Source organism: Paroedura picta, chromosome 7 (assembly GCF_049243985.1).
Source record: "Paroedura picta isolate Pp20150507F chromosome 7, Ppicta_v3.0, whole genome shotgun sequence".
NCBI lineage: Eukaryota > Metazoa > Chordata > Lepidosauria > Squamata > Gekkonidae > Paroedura > Paroedura picta.
In genome coordinates, this window is record NC_135375.1 from 17966879 (window position 1) to 17983506 (window position 16628).

The 16628-nt window shown below is 46.4% G+C and overlaps 1 long non-coding RNA gene across 2 annotated transcripts in view; it reads left to right on the top strand.

The window, feature by feature from the left end:
• LOC143842127 (uncharacterized) overlaps positions 1-9833 on the top strand; it is a 13378-nt gene extending 3545 nt beyond the window's left edge. Inside the window, exons 1-3 of one of the 2 annotated variants that reach the window (XR_013232990.1) lie at positions 1691-4309; positions 5283-5480; positions 7103-9833. This is a non-coding gene — a long non-coding RNA (uncharacterized LOC143842127). Of the gene's footprint in view, positions 1-1690; positions 4310-5282; positions 5481-7102 lie in introns of those variants that run through there. The other variant, XR_013232991.1, reaches the window with a different exon arrangement.
• Positions 9834-16628: the final 6795 nt, after the last annotated feature.

Here is a 16628-nt window from a genome sequence, read left to right on the forward strand (position 1 = left end):
CCTTCAGAGATTCTGGCTCATTAAAGGTTCTTTTCCAATAGATTTGTCAGGCTTCAAGGAGTCCCAGTTCAGTTGTTCAAATCATGGCTGCCTTGGGAAATGAATCTCCTGCCTCTTTGACCTTCTCATGCATTAGGAAGACTTACTCAGGGTTATCAGATGTTCTCTTTTTAGAGCAGGGGTAGTCAACCTGTGGTCCTCCAGATGTTCATGGACTACAATTCCCATGAGCCCCTGCCAGCAAACGCTGGCAGGGGCTCATGGGAATTGTAGTCCATGAACATCTGGAGGACCACAGGTTGACTACCCCTGTTTTAGAGGACATTCCTTCTTTTTTTTTGGTCTTTGACCTCTTTTGGGCTCTTTTTTAAAATACTGATGAATATGTCCTCTTTTGGGGCTGGGAGGCTGAGTCTGTTTTGGCCTTGATTCCCCCAGGGGAGGCAAGCTTCAGCCTTAACTAGCAGGGGATATTTAAAATGGGGCTTGTCACAGTAATCAGTTGGCTGAATTAGTCTGTCGATAAATACATCCTCTTCTTTGCTTTTAGGCACTTTGCTTGAAGGCACTGAAGTCAGCCTGTTCCACCAATAAAAAAATAATTATCTGATTTATCTCCACTGATCACCCGATCGTTTCCTTTGAATTTCATTTAGAGTTCTGTCAGTTTCCTTCATATGTCTTCATTCTCTGGCTCTTAGTCATCTTTCATTGTTGATTCCCCTGTGTTTACGGGACTTATTTTGCAAAGAACATCTTGCTTCAGCATCCATGCAAGAGGCTAGCAACAAGGTTGCTTAGAATCATAGACTCCCAGTGTGGGAAGGGGCCATCCAGGCCATCTAGTCCAACCCCCTGCTCAGTGCAGGATTAACCTAAAGTATCCAGGATAATACAGAGCCTCTTGTGGCGCAGAGTGGTAAGGCAGCCGTCTGAAAACTTTGCCCATGAGGCTGGGAGTTCTATCCCAGCAGCCGGCTCAAGGTTGACTCAGCCTTCCATCCTTCCGAGGTCGGTAAAATGAGTACCCAGCTTGCTGGGGGGTAAACGGTAATGACTGGGGAAGGCACTGGCAAACCACCCCGTATTGAGTCTGCCATGAAAACACTGGAGGGCGTCACCCCAAGGGTCAGACATGACTCGGTGCTTGCACAGGGGATACCTTTACCTTTACCTATCCAGGATGAGGCTCTGTCCAGCTTCTGCTTAGAATCATATAATTCTAGAGTGGGAAGGGGCCATCCAGGCCATCTAGTCCAACCCCCTGCTCAGTGCAGGATTAACCTAAAGTATCCAGGAGAAGGATCTGTCCAGCTTCTGCTTAGAATCATAGAATTCTAGAGTGGGAAGGGGCCATCCAGGCCATCTAGTCCAACCCCCTGCTCAGTGCAGGATTAACCTAAAGTATCCAGGATAATACAGAGCCTCTTGTGGCGCAGAGTGGTAAGGCAGCCGTCTGAAAACTTTGCCCATGAGGCTGGGAGTTCTATCCCAGCAGCCGGCTCAAGGTTGACTCAGCCTTCCATCCTTCCGAGGTCGGTAAAATGAGTACCCAGCTTGCTGGGGGGTAAACGGTCATGACTGTGGAAGGCACTGGCAAACCACCCCATATTGAGTCTGCCATGAAAACGCTAGAGGGCATCACCCCAAGGGTCAGACATGACTCGGTGCTTGCACAGGGGATACCTTTACCTTTACCTATCCAGGATGAGGCTCTGTCCAGCTTCTGCTTAGAATCATAGAATTCTAGAGTGGGAAGGGGCCATCCAGGCCATCTAGTCCAACCCCCTGCTCAGTGCAGGATTAACCTAAAGTATCCAGGATAAGGATCTGTCCAGCTTCTGCTTAGAATCATAGAATTCTAGAGTGGGAAGGGGCCATCCAGGCCATCTAGTCCAACCCCCTGCTCAGTGCAGGATTAACCTAAAGCATCCAGGAGAAGGATCTGTCCAGCTTCTGCTTAGAATCATAGAATTCTAGAGTGGGAAGGGGCCATCCAGGCCATCTAGCCCAACCCCCTGCTCAGTGCAGGATTAACCTAAAGTATCCAGGAGAAGGATCTGTCCAGCTTCTGCTTAGAATCATAGAATTCTAGAGTGGGAAGGGGCCATCCAGGCCATCTAGCCCAACCCCCTGCTCAGTGCAGGATTAACCTAAAGTATCCAGGAGAAGGATCTGTCCAGCTTCTGCTTAGAATCATAGAATTCTAGAGTGGGAAGGGGCCATCCAGGCCATCTAGCCCAACCCCCTGCTCAGTGCAGGATTAACCTAAAGTATCCAGGAGAAGGATCTGTCCAGCTTCTGCTTAGAATCATAGAATTCTAGAGTGGGAAGGGGCCCTCCAGGCCATCTAGCCCAACCCCCTGCTCAGTGCAGGATTAACCTAAAGTATCCAGGATAAGGATCTGTCCAGCTACTGCTTAGAATCATAGAATTCTAGAGTGGGAAGGGGCCATCCAGGCCATCTAGCCCAACCCCCTGCTCAGTGCAGGATTAACCTAAAGTATCCAGGAGAAGGATCTGTCCAGCTTCTGCTTAGAATCATAGAATTCTAGAGTGGGAAGGGGCCCTCCAGGCCATCTAGTCCAACCCCCTGCTCAGTGCAGGATTAACCTAAAGTATCCAGGATAAGGATCTGTCCAGCTACTGCTTAGAATCATAGAATTCTAGAGTGGGAAGGGGCCATCCAGGCCATCTAGCCCAACCCCCTGCTCAGTGCAGGATTAACCTAAAGTATCCAGGAGAAGGATCTGTCCAGCTTCTGCTTAGAATCATAGAATTCTAGAGTGGGAAGGGGCCCTCCAGGCCATCTAGTCCAACCCCCTGCTCAGTGCAGGATCAGCCTAAAGCATCCAGGAGAAGGATCTGTCCAGCTGCTGCTTGAAGACTGCCAGCGACTTAAAACCATTGAAGATATCACTTTTAAAAAACACAAGTTTTAAAAAAACCCAACCTTACCAACAAACTGATGTATATATTGGCCTGCCCTTTAATAGAGGCAGATTGCATGGAAATGGTAAGGATCCCGTTCCCCCAGTGGGAATGAGGGATGCCCTACCACCTGCTTCCATTGCTTGCTACTGGGAGAGAAAAAATTTTTAAACCCACCTAATTGGCAATACCATGACACTTCTGATAAAAAAGCAGAAGTGCCATAAGGTAGCTCTAGGAATCACCAGAAACTCTATGATCACTCTGGGAATCTAGAGAATCTAGGAATCTATGGTCACACTAGGAATCTATGGTTTTTTACCTGAAGGGACGTGATGCTGTAGCTGGTGGTATAGTCTCTCCCCAAATCCCAGTCTACAAGCCTACTGGCAACCCTAGAGTATGGGCAGCTGATGCCTTTCCTGAAGGTAAACACCACCTGGCAAATAAGCAGGGCATTTTGTCCCCTACCTTGTGGGCAGCCTTACTTGTGAGTAGCCAGAACTACTCCAAGTCCCCAGTCAGTATCACCTGGTTTTTCCAAAAGTCCACCAAGAGCACCTTTGGATGTTGCCTCCTGGAAATAAATCACTAAGAGGCATACCTGAGGTTGCCATCTCTGGGTGAGGAACCATCTGGAGAGTTGGGGGGCAGAGCCTGGGGAGGATGGGTTTGGGGGTCTCGGCAGGATATATGGAGGTTTCCAATTGAGCCAATCAGGACACAGGAGGATATTATTTGAAATAAAATATGAGGAAGAGCCAATATGCCAATTACATATCTCCCCTGATGCCCCCTGTAGGATATTCTTCATATCCTTTGGAATCATGCACACTATAGACCTTGCATATCCCAACAGGGTAGGCTGAAACAATGTGAATGCCTAGAGTTGCCAGCCAGGGGGAAGCAGGACATGGGGGAATGCTGTCAGTGCAACAGTGTTATGTCACTTCCAGGGAAAACACAGAAGTATCATCATGCTGCTCTTTGTATCACTGGAATCAATGGCAAAACCACAGAGTTTACAGCAACCCAGAGTTGAGTGATGTCACTTCCAGGTTCCTCCCAGAAGTGATGTCACAATGTCATGCTGATGGTCAATTTCCTAGTTAGTTTTCTCTTGTTGGCCAGTTGAGCAATGGCAGGCAGCAGGGGTGACCAGCAGTAATTCAGACCCAGTCTTTTAAAACTTCAGAGTTTATTTTGGCCTTTATTCCGATCATCTGAATTCATAAAAATGAATTTCAGCAAACCAGCAAGACCAAACTAGCTACAGAAGAGGCAGCCGGGTTCGCTTTTCATGTATTTGCCTTGTTCAAGTCTAATGTTCACAGTAAAGGATGGGTGCAGAGAGAATTCAACCACCTCCTCCACCCCGGTACCTCCCCATTCTGCATCATCAGATCCATGATGGTCAAACAGAACCTCCATGCCTTAGTGGATGTAGAAGGGAGTAACTGTGCATGGGCTTGCACAGAAGCTCAAACCTTGCAAGCAAACCAAAGTTTGTATTGGGACCTGGGTTTTGGCCAGTCAGCAACACAGTGTATTGGAGTAGATGGGCCATTGGCTTGACGCAACATGGCTTCTCTTATGTTCTTAAGAGCAGAGGTCCATGAGTGGTTCTTAGCCACCAGATATAGATGGAACAGTGTCTCGGACAGGGATGGTCTGTTTATTTTTGGTGCCTGGGGTGGGGGGGTTTGGCCCCACTGTTTGACCTCCTGATGGCCCCTGGGTTTGGGGCACTGTGTGACACAGAGTGTTGGACTGGATGGGCCATTGGCCTGATCCAACATGGCTTTCCTTTTGTTCTTCTGTTCTAATTCTATCACCAAAGGAAGGCCTATTGAATGCACCCATGGCACAACTCTATTCCCTTCTCTCATTCCGAATGCCATTAAAAAAACGACACTGAGAACTTGAAATGTCTTCCCCCTGTGGGCCAATCATACTATATATTAACACCATATCACCATATTACCTTCCACTTCCTCAACAGCTTTCTCCATTTCATTAATCAAAGGGCTGACAAAGCTCTCTTTTTATTGCTTTCTTTCATTAAGCAATATAAAGTGTGCACTTAGTAAAATGAAATGGCTGTTCCTGCTAAAAACTAATCATATTGCAAAATGGCCTGAATCCACAATGCTTCTCGGATGAGCCTGGCTGAAGGTTGTTCTCCGCTCCCTTCTCTCTCTCTCTCTCTCTCTCTCTCTCTCTCTCTCTCTCTCTCTCTCTCTCTAAAAAAGGAGCCTTTTGAAATTAGTTTGAAGAGGAATAGAAGGGAGGGAAATGCCTAGAGTTCATATCTCTAACCTGCAATCTTCATTCCCTTCCCTTGTTTCAAGACAGCATTAATTGGACACCAACCTAGGATGGTTTCCTGAGACCAATCGACTAGGAAAGCCAAGAGAAATCGCACAATGCCCCTGTGATTTATGCATCATATATGCATGGCTACTAAGATCCAACACTCAACAAGCAGTACTTCCCGTCTAGTTGTCCTCCTCTACAAAAGTCCTACATCCAGACATCTGCTCTTCAAGGTAATTGTAGAAGGAGATACAGGCTTGTGTTAACACTCATTATTTTTGTGTTCCCCTCCTTAGCTCTTCCCAAAAACAGTGGCTAAAAACTGAATACTCTTCTGGCATGAAACCAGAGCTGGATTGGCTCTTAGGGCCTCAGAGATGAGGTTGATTTCCCCACCATTAAGTGACAGCTGAATTATTACAACTTTGTGGGGCTTTAAGGCAAGAGATGTTCAGAGGTGGTTTGCTATTGCATGGTTCTGCATCACAACCCTTGACTTCCTGTGTGGTCTCCCATCCAAATACCAAACCTACTTAGCTTCCAACATCTGATGAGATCAGGCTAGCCTGGGCTATCCTGCTCAGAGCAAGAAGTAGTTAACCATTGCCTGCCTCTGTGTAATGACTTGACTTTCTTGGAGGTCTCCCTTTCAAATACTAACCAGAGATGACCCTGCTCAGCTTCCAAGAGCTGCGAGATTGGCCCAACCTGGGCCCATTCCGCACACATTGGATAATGCACTTTCAGTGCACTTTAGAAGTAGATTATCCTGTTCTGCACTGGAAAATCCAGATGCAAAAGCATATTGAAAGTGCATTATCCAATGTGTGCAGAAGGCCAGCCAATTCAGGGCATCAGTTTTCATCCTTAATGGTAGCTCTGGTTTCAATTTATAAGCATTCATCGGTTGTCTTATGCTGTTTTGACTGCTCTGCTTTACCCTGACATTGGCCTTGAGTTTCAGTGAGAAAGGTAGACTAAATGAACACTCATCTGAGCTGTACTGTTGATGTAGGGTTGTCAGATCCGAGTTTGGAAATTCCTGGACATTTGGGGGTGGACTCTAGAGAGGGTGGTGTTTGGGCAGGGGAGATACTTCAGCAGGGTCTACCTGTCAAAGCAGCCATTTTCTCTAGGAAAACTAATCTTGTCACTCTAGAGGTTGGTTGACATTACGGGAGATCTTCAGGCCCCACCTAGAGGTGCAGAAAGGATGGGCCACATGGTGTGGGTGAAAGATATGGCAAACTGTGAGAGGAAAAAAGTAATAATGAATATTTAATGCTCTCCTTTCCAAAAACACCAACCAAAGTCAAAAATCGTAATCAACAGAACTAGCAGAGACTCATCCTGGAGTATCACCCCTGCTTCTAAATAGGCACAAGAACTGAGCACTGTGGAAGAACAATGTTTCCCAATGAGCTTTTGGATGTTGATTCTGGTGAAGAATTTTCTTGAAAACAGGTAATACGGGATACTGTGCAAACATCTACCAGAATTCTTATGGAAACTTTCCATTGGGAATTCTTGGGAAAATTTTGAGAATGAATGCCTCAATTCTTATGCCTATTTAGGAACTGGAATGGTGCTCCTAGGGGTGGGTGACTCTAGTTGACTAGCATGCCTAGTCCCTTTGTCTGATCCTTTGTGTGGGAACTGCTAGAATTTGGGAGTCCGTGAAGCCGGAGTAGCTAAAATGATACCAGCCCGAAGGTTGTGGCTGAAGAGCAACTCTAGATGGTCCTCAGGTAACAGCTTCTGTTTGCACTGAGAATGCAATTTGTCCCTGCAGCATTATACAAATTCCTTCTTTAATTCTAGGTCAATGTTGTGATTTCTTCTCTGCTCATTTCAGGTCTCTGTGGTTGTCACTCCTGGAACGGAACCTCACTCTTTCCCCGAAGGCCTTTTTCCTGCTGGAGCCATGGAGTGTGACAATGGTGTTTGTATCTGATCTGTAAAACGCCATTATCACACTAAATAGCTCCTGTTCGATAACTCGTCAGTTGAGCAAAGGACGGGAGGCAAATGAGTCCCGCAGTACATTTCCCGGCAAGACAGGAGGGAGCGACAGAACAACATGTCAAAACGACTCCTTGCTTCTCATCCTTCGTGCATCATGCGATAAATAAAATGGCTTGCGCAAAGGCCTTTCTCAAAAGTGCACATTATGATCCTGCTTGTTTTCCTGAGATGCGCATGAGTCACGTTTGTGTTCAATGCATTGCAAAGATGTTTCAGTGATCAACTCGAGCAATTATGCCGATTTGATATTGCATTACAACCATCGGCCTACACAGCCGTCTAAAAAAAAAAACCCAGAATGGCAAGTACGTATTCAGGTTATTAACAAGTTAATAATCACATCTATTTTAATCTGGAACTGGTGCTCCTTGGTTGTGTTGACTTTTGACGAATGAGTTTGAGAACCCAGGCAAAATTCCATTCTTGGCTCTCTGCTGTGTACAGCTCAGCTGTGTATACATTCATCATTCCGCCAAAGACCGAGAGAAATTTCTGCCAACCTGTCATGCTGCCTGGCTATTGGCAAGAAAAGCAATCATGATCCGTTTCCATAATTGCTATATAAATATTCCATAGGTATGGAGATCAGATGAAAAATCAACACGGAAAACTTGACTTTGGGGGCTGGGAATCTGTGAAGCTTCCAGTTTCTTCTTGAGAGGGCATTATAGATCTCCGTTCCCAACCAATAGCTTACCTCTTCATTACTTACCTACTTCATTACAGATCAGTTTTTCCTCTGTTCTGCAGCTGCAAAGTTTTCCACTGAGTAGTGGGCATGGCTGTGCAGGGATGAGTGTACCTGTACAGGAGGTGTGTTTGCAAATATGAATTTATCATATTCACACTTTATGCTTTTCACGGTATGTAAAGCTCAATGTGTGAAATGGTTCTTAAAGTATCTTAATATTTGCCTTAATTAAATGAACGTTTGGCATGAAAGCAAAAAAAAATCGCAGTTCTTTAGACTGTAGTGCTTGCTGTATATTTTGTGTTCTTTAAGGTTCTGACTTGGGGATTGTGTGTGAAGTTGTATATAGTTCCTAGGCTGATGTTTTTAGATCCAGGAAGTGCTTTGGGCCATAAAATACTTAGTGTATAGCAGGGGTAGTCAAACTGCGGCCCTCCAGATGTCCATGGACTACAATTCCCACAAGCCCCTGCCAGCATTTGCTGGCAGGGGCTCGTGGGAATTGTAGTCCATGGACATCTGGAGGGCCGCAGTTTGACTACCCCTGGTGTATAGTTTCAGCATGAGTTGCCAGGCCACATGGAAATTCCCATGATTGGGCCCATCTGGTCCACTCCTAACAGAGTAGAGAGAGCCAACTAGGGTGATATGTCACATTCAACCCAAGCACACCAATAGTTTCAATAAGCTCCCAGGAGAATTGTGGTAAGTCCACCGCACTCCACTCTTGGCAAGCTTCAAGAACGTGGTTTTGGAGTCCACGGAAGACAAAGCTGATCATCAGAGCAAAAGAAAGTTGGGAAATCGAGGTTCATAGAACAGAGGTCTACACTGAGATTAGGTGTAAATGGTGCAACCCTGTAGATCTCAGACCCTACAAATAAATAGGAAATGAGCTGGGGGTCCAAGAACCTATTGTCCTCTTCAAAGTGGAGGACAACCTTAATCCCTTGTGGATGAATAGCTGAAGACAGCAGGAAAAGAGGATTGACTCAATAAGACCATTTACGCACTGGAGGTTTCATGCCAGGCTACAGGCTGGAATTTTAGTCATAGCAGGTTGCTCCACCTCTTCCTGCACCCACATGGGGGAGCATTTGGCCTGGTGTGCCTCATCCTCCCCCAATCTGTGCTCCTGCATGGGAGCTGGGGCAGTGAAGTTCCCAGTGCATAAACGGTCTAACTGAAGTGTGAAGTGGATTGACTCATTAAGTCTTCTCTCTTTGCCTCCACCTTCCAGACACGATTGGTACAGAAAGGGAACTGGAGGCTCCTTGGCAGTCTGGAGGGAGGGGATATGTTTGATGGATTTGGGCTCTCAGAAACGAAAGTGGATAAGTTGCTGGAGATAGTGGGGATGACCACTTGCCCCCTTGCCCCCAATCCATCTTGGCTGCTCAAGACAAGTGACCAGAAGCCCTCTGAGGGATATTGTCAATCTCTCCCTGCCTACCAGGGACTTCCCAGAGGCACTGAAGGAGGCGATGGTTCATCCCTTACTGAAAAAAACAACACTGGGACCCTGCCATCTACTGCCCAGTATCTCATCTTGTGTCCCTGGGAAAGGTAGTTGAAAGGGCCACTGTGGACCAGGTCCTGGCAGTCTTGGAGGAGATTTGGAAGTTGGCAACCCTAATCCATGCAAGGGTGGTCTAGAACAGGATACGTGGAGGATAACACTCTGAAAACCATTTAAATAGCACATGCGTTGATCCTGCATTGACTTTTACGGTGGAGAAGTTTTTAAGTTTTATTGTTGATGCATTTTTAACCTTTTAATGTATTACTTTCCTTTTTACAAACTGCTATTGTATAGTAGTGCTTCTAAAATGTTGGTCTAAATGACCGTAAATAAAGATATTGGATTGGATTGATTCTGCTTTCCTCCACAAAGAAACCCCCTTGATGAAATACAGAAACCCATGCCAAGTCCTCAGGGGGGGAAGCAGGAAAGGAGGCTTTTGCCTTTATTGGCAGGTTTTCCTTCTTGTGAATGGCTCAAGCAATCCCAGTCTCATCAGAAGCCAAGGTTAGCGTTTGGAGGGGAGACCACCAAGTCAGTCCAGGGCTGCTATGCCAATGGCCAGCCACCCCAGAAGCCTCTTGCCTTGTAAACAGCCATAGGTTGGCTACATCTTGACAGCACTTCTATTCAGTTACAGCTCGTAGTGCTGTTCTTGCGTCCATCTTGATTGACTTGGAACCCAACTGAGGGAATCCAGTACAGTAGCGATCCCCAACCTGTGGGCTGAGGACCACGTGTGGTCCTTCGACTAATTGGAGGTGGGCCCCGAAGGACGCCTTCTCCCCCCCCCCCAGCCCTTTACTTCATCCCCCCCCCCCCCGGCCCTTTACAACACACTTCATTGTTGTGGTGTGTCTGCATCTTATTTTGAAGGGATGTTTAAACATTACCATAGCGATCAGACAGCGCTAGGGCAGTGGTTGAGAGTAGAGGAGTAAACTACCCCCCCCCACCAGGCCTCAGTAAAAGGTGTTGAGTGGTCCCCGGTGCTGAGTGGTCCCTGGTGATAAAAAGGTTGGGGGCCACTGCAGTACAGTACTGGGCATACCTAGACTGGGACACTCCCCTCAAAAGCACAACACTTACGGCAGTTTATTTCTGATATAATCGGTGCTGTGGGTCAAGTCTTCTTTCTTATGGGGGGAGCAGGGTGGCGTTGTGGTTAGTAGAAACTTCAGTCTTGTCACAGTACGATATCCATGAACGAAAAGAGCCGATGTTCAGTGGCAGATTTAAATCCGGTTTCCAGCGTCTTAATGCACAACGTGCATCGGTTGCTATAACAACAGAAAGAAGTCTAAAAGGAACCGTTTTTGCTGTCTAGTGAAATAATCCAGAGATTCTAGTCGAGGAGACCCCCCACCCTTCCTTTGACAATTGCAGAACAGGCATTTTCCCCGGGGGCATGGGGGGCGGGGGCTTGTGAAATGAAGGATTTCTGTTTGGCCAGTCAATATGCACATAAGGTCACAGCTCACTTGGCTGATAACTGAAATGGCCAAAACATTCCGGAATGTTCTTTCTGGGCAGGAGGACAGTGTGACATGGAAACTAACTGCCTGACGAAGTCTAAAGGTTTATTATTCGCATGGTGTCATTTATTTATTTAAATTTTTATTTAAATTTTTATCCTTTTCCCCCCTCCTATACTGGGACTCTAAGCTAGGGTTGCCGGTCCATACCTAGTGACCAGCAGGAGCTTAGGGGCAGGTTCCTGGGCTGACAGCTGGTGTCACAAGTGCCATGATGTCACTTCCAGTTTTTCCTGGAAGTGATGTCATACACTTGCGATGTGGCTGTTTTAGTGTTCTCCTGCTGCATCTCTGGTGGCGATGGGGCAACATGGCCTGCCTACAGGTCTCTTGCAACAGAGGGCAACTTGGCAGCCTGACTCTAGGCAGCTTCATAAAATGAAAGATACATGAAAATCAATTGGGAAGAATAGCTTTATCCCAACAGGCCTGGAATACAAACTTTGCCCCAGTTCATTCTTGTACAAAGACAGACAGGCTTCAGCCTGGACAGGTGTTCAGTCATGAGTACGTCGAGGGGGGATGGATCATACCCAAAGGCCCCTACCCCTGCCTTCTGTGTCTTTAACTGAAGATAAGCTAAGACTTCAAAATGCTGCTTTTTGCAGAGAGCCTAATCATGTAGAAGGGCCAGCATGAAAAGGAGAGCTTTGCAGAGATCAGCTTTTCTCAACTTTTTTTTTTACCATTGAGAAACCCCTGAAACATTCTACAGGCTTCAAGAAACTCCAGAACTGATGCGATCATGCAGAATATGGTTGGGAAGCAGAGCTGGGAACACGCTTACCTGGGGGCCCTCCCCTTCCTGCCCCCTCCAGGCCCATCATTGGCCATTTGAGTAGGGGTGGGGCAGGTCAACATGACCATAAACGGTCACATCATCTGATAAATGTTTGACATATTTTAAAAATATGTTAAAAATTAACTCTCCCCCCCATTTGGGAAACCCTTCCAGGGCCATCAAGAAACCTTAGCATTTCATGAAACCCAAGCTTTCTCTAACCACAACTCCACATGTTCGAATTAATTAATTACTTTCAGACACAATCGTCAACTGGGTTCTTTTCAGGGCCGTTTAATATTCCTTGATTTGTTTGTTTGTGTTTTAATTAAAAATGTCGGCTTATTTTTACATTGTCTCGTTCTTGGCATATGCTCAGAGGTCCCCTTTGCACTCTCTAGGGAACCCAAGCACAGAAAACAAGCTTACATTACAGGGCTGCTTCCCCCCCCACATTTTGCGTTGCAACCCATAATGACTTCCTGGCTCCAGCTACTGCACAGAAATCAAGCTTGGCTCCATCCCGCTGCAATTATTTCTCGTTCAACAGTAACAAGCAGTTAGGGAAGTGGTAGGTTCTCTGAGCCACTGTACGTTCCACCACCATCTCCCCAATCTCTCTAATCACAATGATTATCAACCTACAATATTGTACATAATGAAAAGAAATCTAAAAGCTTAATTCACTATAGCGGCAGAAAATGTAGGGTATGCGTTTCAAAAAGGCTTTTTTTCCTAGAAGCGAATGGGATGAACAACAAGACTGTGGGCTATCCCAATGATGTTTTAATACTTGGAAACAAACATTTCGCAGAAATGTACAGATGGGTAGAGTCAGAGGGAGAAATAAACTGCCAGAAGGAATAAGAGAAAGAGGAAGAACTCGTTTTTTTTTTGTACCCTGCTTTTCAATCCCCAAAGGAGCTTACAAGTATCTTTCCTTTCCTCTCCCCCACAACAGACATCCTGTGAGATAGGTGGAGCTGAGAGAGCTCTAAGAGAACTGCTCTGTGAAAAGAGCCCTAAGAGAACTATGACTAGGTACAAGGTCAGGCAGCTGGCTGTATATGGAGGAGTGGGGAATCAAACCTGGCTCTCCAGTGTAAAGTCCTCCATGTTAACCACTACAGCATGCTGGCTCTCCACCTCTTCACCCCTATTACTTTCTATTTTTTTGGTGGCGCTCAAATTTCACTCTGCAAATCTCATGGGAAGCCGCCTTATAGTGAATCAGGTCATTTGTCCATCAATTTATTTATTTACTCTGATGGGCAGGGGCTCTGCAGAGGTCTCTCACGTAATTTACATCATGGACCTTTAAACTGGAGATGCTAGGGATCGAACCCGGGAGCTTCTGCGGGCCAAGCAAATGCTCTGCCACTGAGCCACAATTCCTCCAGCCAGGTCCAGTGGTCCTTTGTGGTTAGGGGTGCTGTTGCCACGGAGACGCTGAAACCAGACCACTGGTTCCCCTTTTGGAAGGCTGTGATTGGCCACTAGAAATGACAGATGTCTGTTCACTTTCCATTCAGATCTGTATCATTCATTCATTCATTCATTCATTCATTCATTCATTCATTCAACCAACCAACCAACCAACCAACCAACCAACCAACCAACCAACCAACCAACCGCTTTACCACCCCTCCCTGCAAGCGGGCTTGAGCCGGTTTACCTTCTTAAACCCTCCATCGGTTACCTGGATTGGGACGGTATAAAACAGGAGAGGGTCTAAAATAGGAGGGAGGGCTAAGGAGAAGGAGGGAGGTCCGTATAACTTCAGGCAGCCACGGCCTCAACTGCAGGCCTGATGGAAGAGTGCTGTTTTGCAGGCCCTGCAGAACTTTGACAGCTCCGTCAGGGCATGGATCTGAGCTGGCAACTCCTTCCTTCTGGCTGGGGCCAGGGTTGAAAAGGCCCTGCCTCTGGTCAAGACCAGAGGAACAATGTTGGAGCCAGAGATTATCAACAAATTGAAAGAGCGAGGTTCTCCGGGGAGCATATAGGGGCAGGGAGGAATAGAACTGTAATTAATTAATTAATATTGGGAGAGGTGGTCCCTCAGAAGGGAAAGGAAAGCTGTTTTAAAAATACTTCAAGGCAGCTTGAAGGCAAAGCAGGATTCCATTCTTGTAGCATAGGTTAATTTCCACCTCCTCTAAAAGCTTGTTTAGAAACAAAATAAGACTATTGTGCCTTCTTGGAATGAACGCTAATTTATTGTGGCTTTTTCTTGAACTGCAGGGTAATCTTTGCGGCACCCACACAAGAGTTAGGCCTGCTTCGATGCATAAGGTGAAGGGACTGGGGAGGGGGTGTTGCATAATACGTTCAGCGTCTTGCCGTGCCCTGCCAGAATACATACGGGGAATATGTTAAGAGATTTGTCAAGATTTTGCAAAAAGCGATCCAGGGACGGGACTTTGTTTTTGCTAATTACCCCTTTAGAGAACAGAGCTGTTGACTCCTGGGAGAATTCTCTTTCTCTGAAGCTCCTACCACACTCAACAGCTAATAAAAGGGAAAAGAGAAATGCCCTTTTTTTGCTGGCACTATGGAATAAGGGCTGTGCGGAGAAGCAAGAATCTGTATTTTGTCGTTCTGGTTGTTTGTGGTTTCTAAGCGCTTTGGAGTTTGTGGTTTCTAAGCGCTTTGGAGTAGGTGGACTGCAAACTACAGCTGTTATGACAGCTGCTAAGTTTTAAAGGGGATTTGAAAGAAGAAAAACCTTTTTGGAGAGATACTGCACGTAACTATTATCATTAACTTCACGTCTTTCTCCTTGCCTTTTCCTTGTTCAGCTTGTCCATCCGTTTCGCCAGAACTTTATTTAAACACCCCCCCCTTTTATGCCATTAAGTTGCTGCCAACTTATGATGACCTCCATATGGTTTTCAAGGCATGAGATCTTGCAAGGAGGCTTACCAGAGGAATCCTGCATATTATTGCACTAAATATCATAAAGAAGTAGTGTTGGTCTTTGCACCCTGCTTTTCACTACTTGAGAGAATCTCAAAGCAGCTGACAACTGCCTTCCCTTCTTCTCCCCACAACAGACACCCTGTGAGGTAGGTGGGGCTGAGAGAGCTCTGACAGGACTGCTCTGTGAGATCAGCTCTAACAGGACTGTGATGAGCCCAGGGTCACCCAGCTGGCTCCATGTGGAGGAGCGGGAATCAAACCTGGCTTGCTAGGTTAGAATCTGCTGCTCTTAGCCACTACACCGAGCTGGCTCATCACCTCTGCAGCTGCTAACTGGTATCCTAAACCAACCTAGGCCTTAATTGACAAAGCATTCCATAACCATTTCCTTATTCTTTAAGGATGAGATACAATTGCATTCTCTGCTTATTCAGGTATAAAATAAAATATGTAAGGCTAAACCTTCACTGCTGCTGTATCCCTAAAGTATGAGTACTTGGGAATTACCACAGGATAACAGCCAAGAGACTAAGAAGAAGGGCTGGTTTTTATACCCTGATTTTCTCTTCCTTAAAGAATCTCAAAGCAATTTACAATCGCCTTCCCTTCCTCTCTGCACAACAGGCAGCTTATGAAGAAGGTGGGGTTAGAGAGTTCTGGGAGAACTGTGAATGGCCCAAGGTCCCCCATCCGGCTCCATGTGAAATAGTGGGGAATCAAACAGAAGTTCTCCAGATTAAACTCCACTGCTCTTAACCACGACACCATGCAGATCCACTTTGCAAAGTGGCCACTTTCACCTCAGGAACTGATCTCTGTTCTCCAAACCCTACCTAGCTATATCCAACTCTATGATTCTATGATTCTATGAAGAAGAAGAGGCTTTTATACCCCACTTTTTTCAAGGAGTTTCAAAGTGGCTTACAATCCCATTCTCTTTTCTCTCTCTCCCCCCCCCCCCCCAATAACAGACACCTTGTGAGGCAGGTGAGGCTGAAAGAGATTAAATTCCACAGAGCTTGATGAGTGTTGCCCAAGGAAACACACAGAGTTCTGAGGGAATTGTGACTGGCCCAAATTCACGGAGCTGGCTGCATGTGGAGAAGGAATGGGGATTATACCAAGCCAAGGTCTTTCCCTTCTCCAAACCCCACCCTCCCGGACTTCACTCCCAAATATCCAGGAATTTGCACGTGGAAGCTCCCTTCAGTTATCTCAGCCAGTGTGTTGTAGTGGTTAAAAATGGCAGACCAAACCTGGGTTTGTTTCTCCACCCCTTCTCCACATGAGATGACTTTCGGCCAGTCAGTTCCCTCAAAACTGCCTCAGCTCCACCTGCCTGTGGTGGGGAGAGGAAGCAAATACAATTGTATGCCACTTTGGGACTCCTTGTTGTTGTTGTTAGGTGCGAAGTCGTGTCTGACCCATCGCGACCCCATGGACAATGATCTTCCAGGCCTTCCTGTCCTCTACCATTCCTCAAAGTCCATTTAAGTTCACACCGACTGCTTCAGTGACTCCATCCAGCCACCTCATTCTCTGTCGTCCCCTTCTTCTTTTGCCCTTGATCGCTCCCAGCATTAGGCTCTTCTCCAGGGAGTCCTTCCTTCTCATGAGGTGGCCAAAGTATTTGAGCTTCATGGGACTCCTTAGGATAGAGAAAATTCTACTCTTCTTCATAGCTAATCGTAGTAACCATAGCTGCTAGCCACTGGCAGACTTCTTCCTGAATCTAATTTGGTCAAAGTCAATATCACCTACTGAGACCAGCAGCAGCTCTCCAAGGTCTCAGGCTGAGGTCCTTCCTAGCCACTCCTACCTGATCCTTCTATCTGGCTGGGGATCAGGCCTTGGGCCTTCTGCATGCCAAGCAGATGCTCCGCCAGTGAGCCCCGTCCCCAGGCT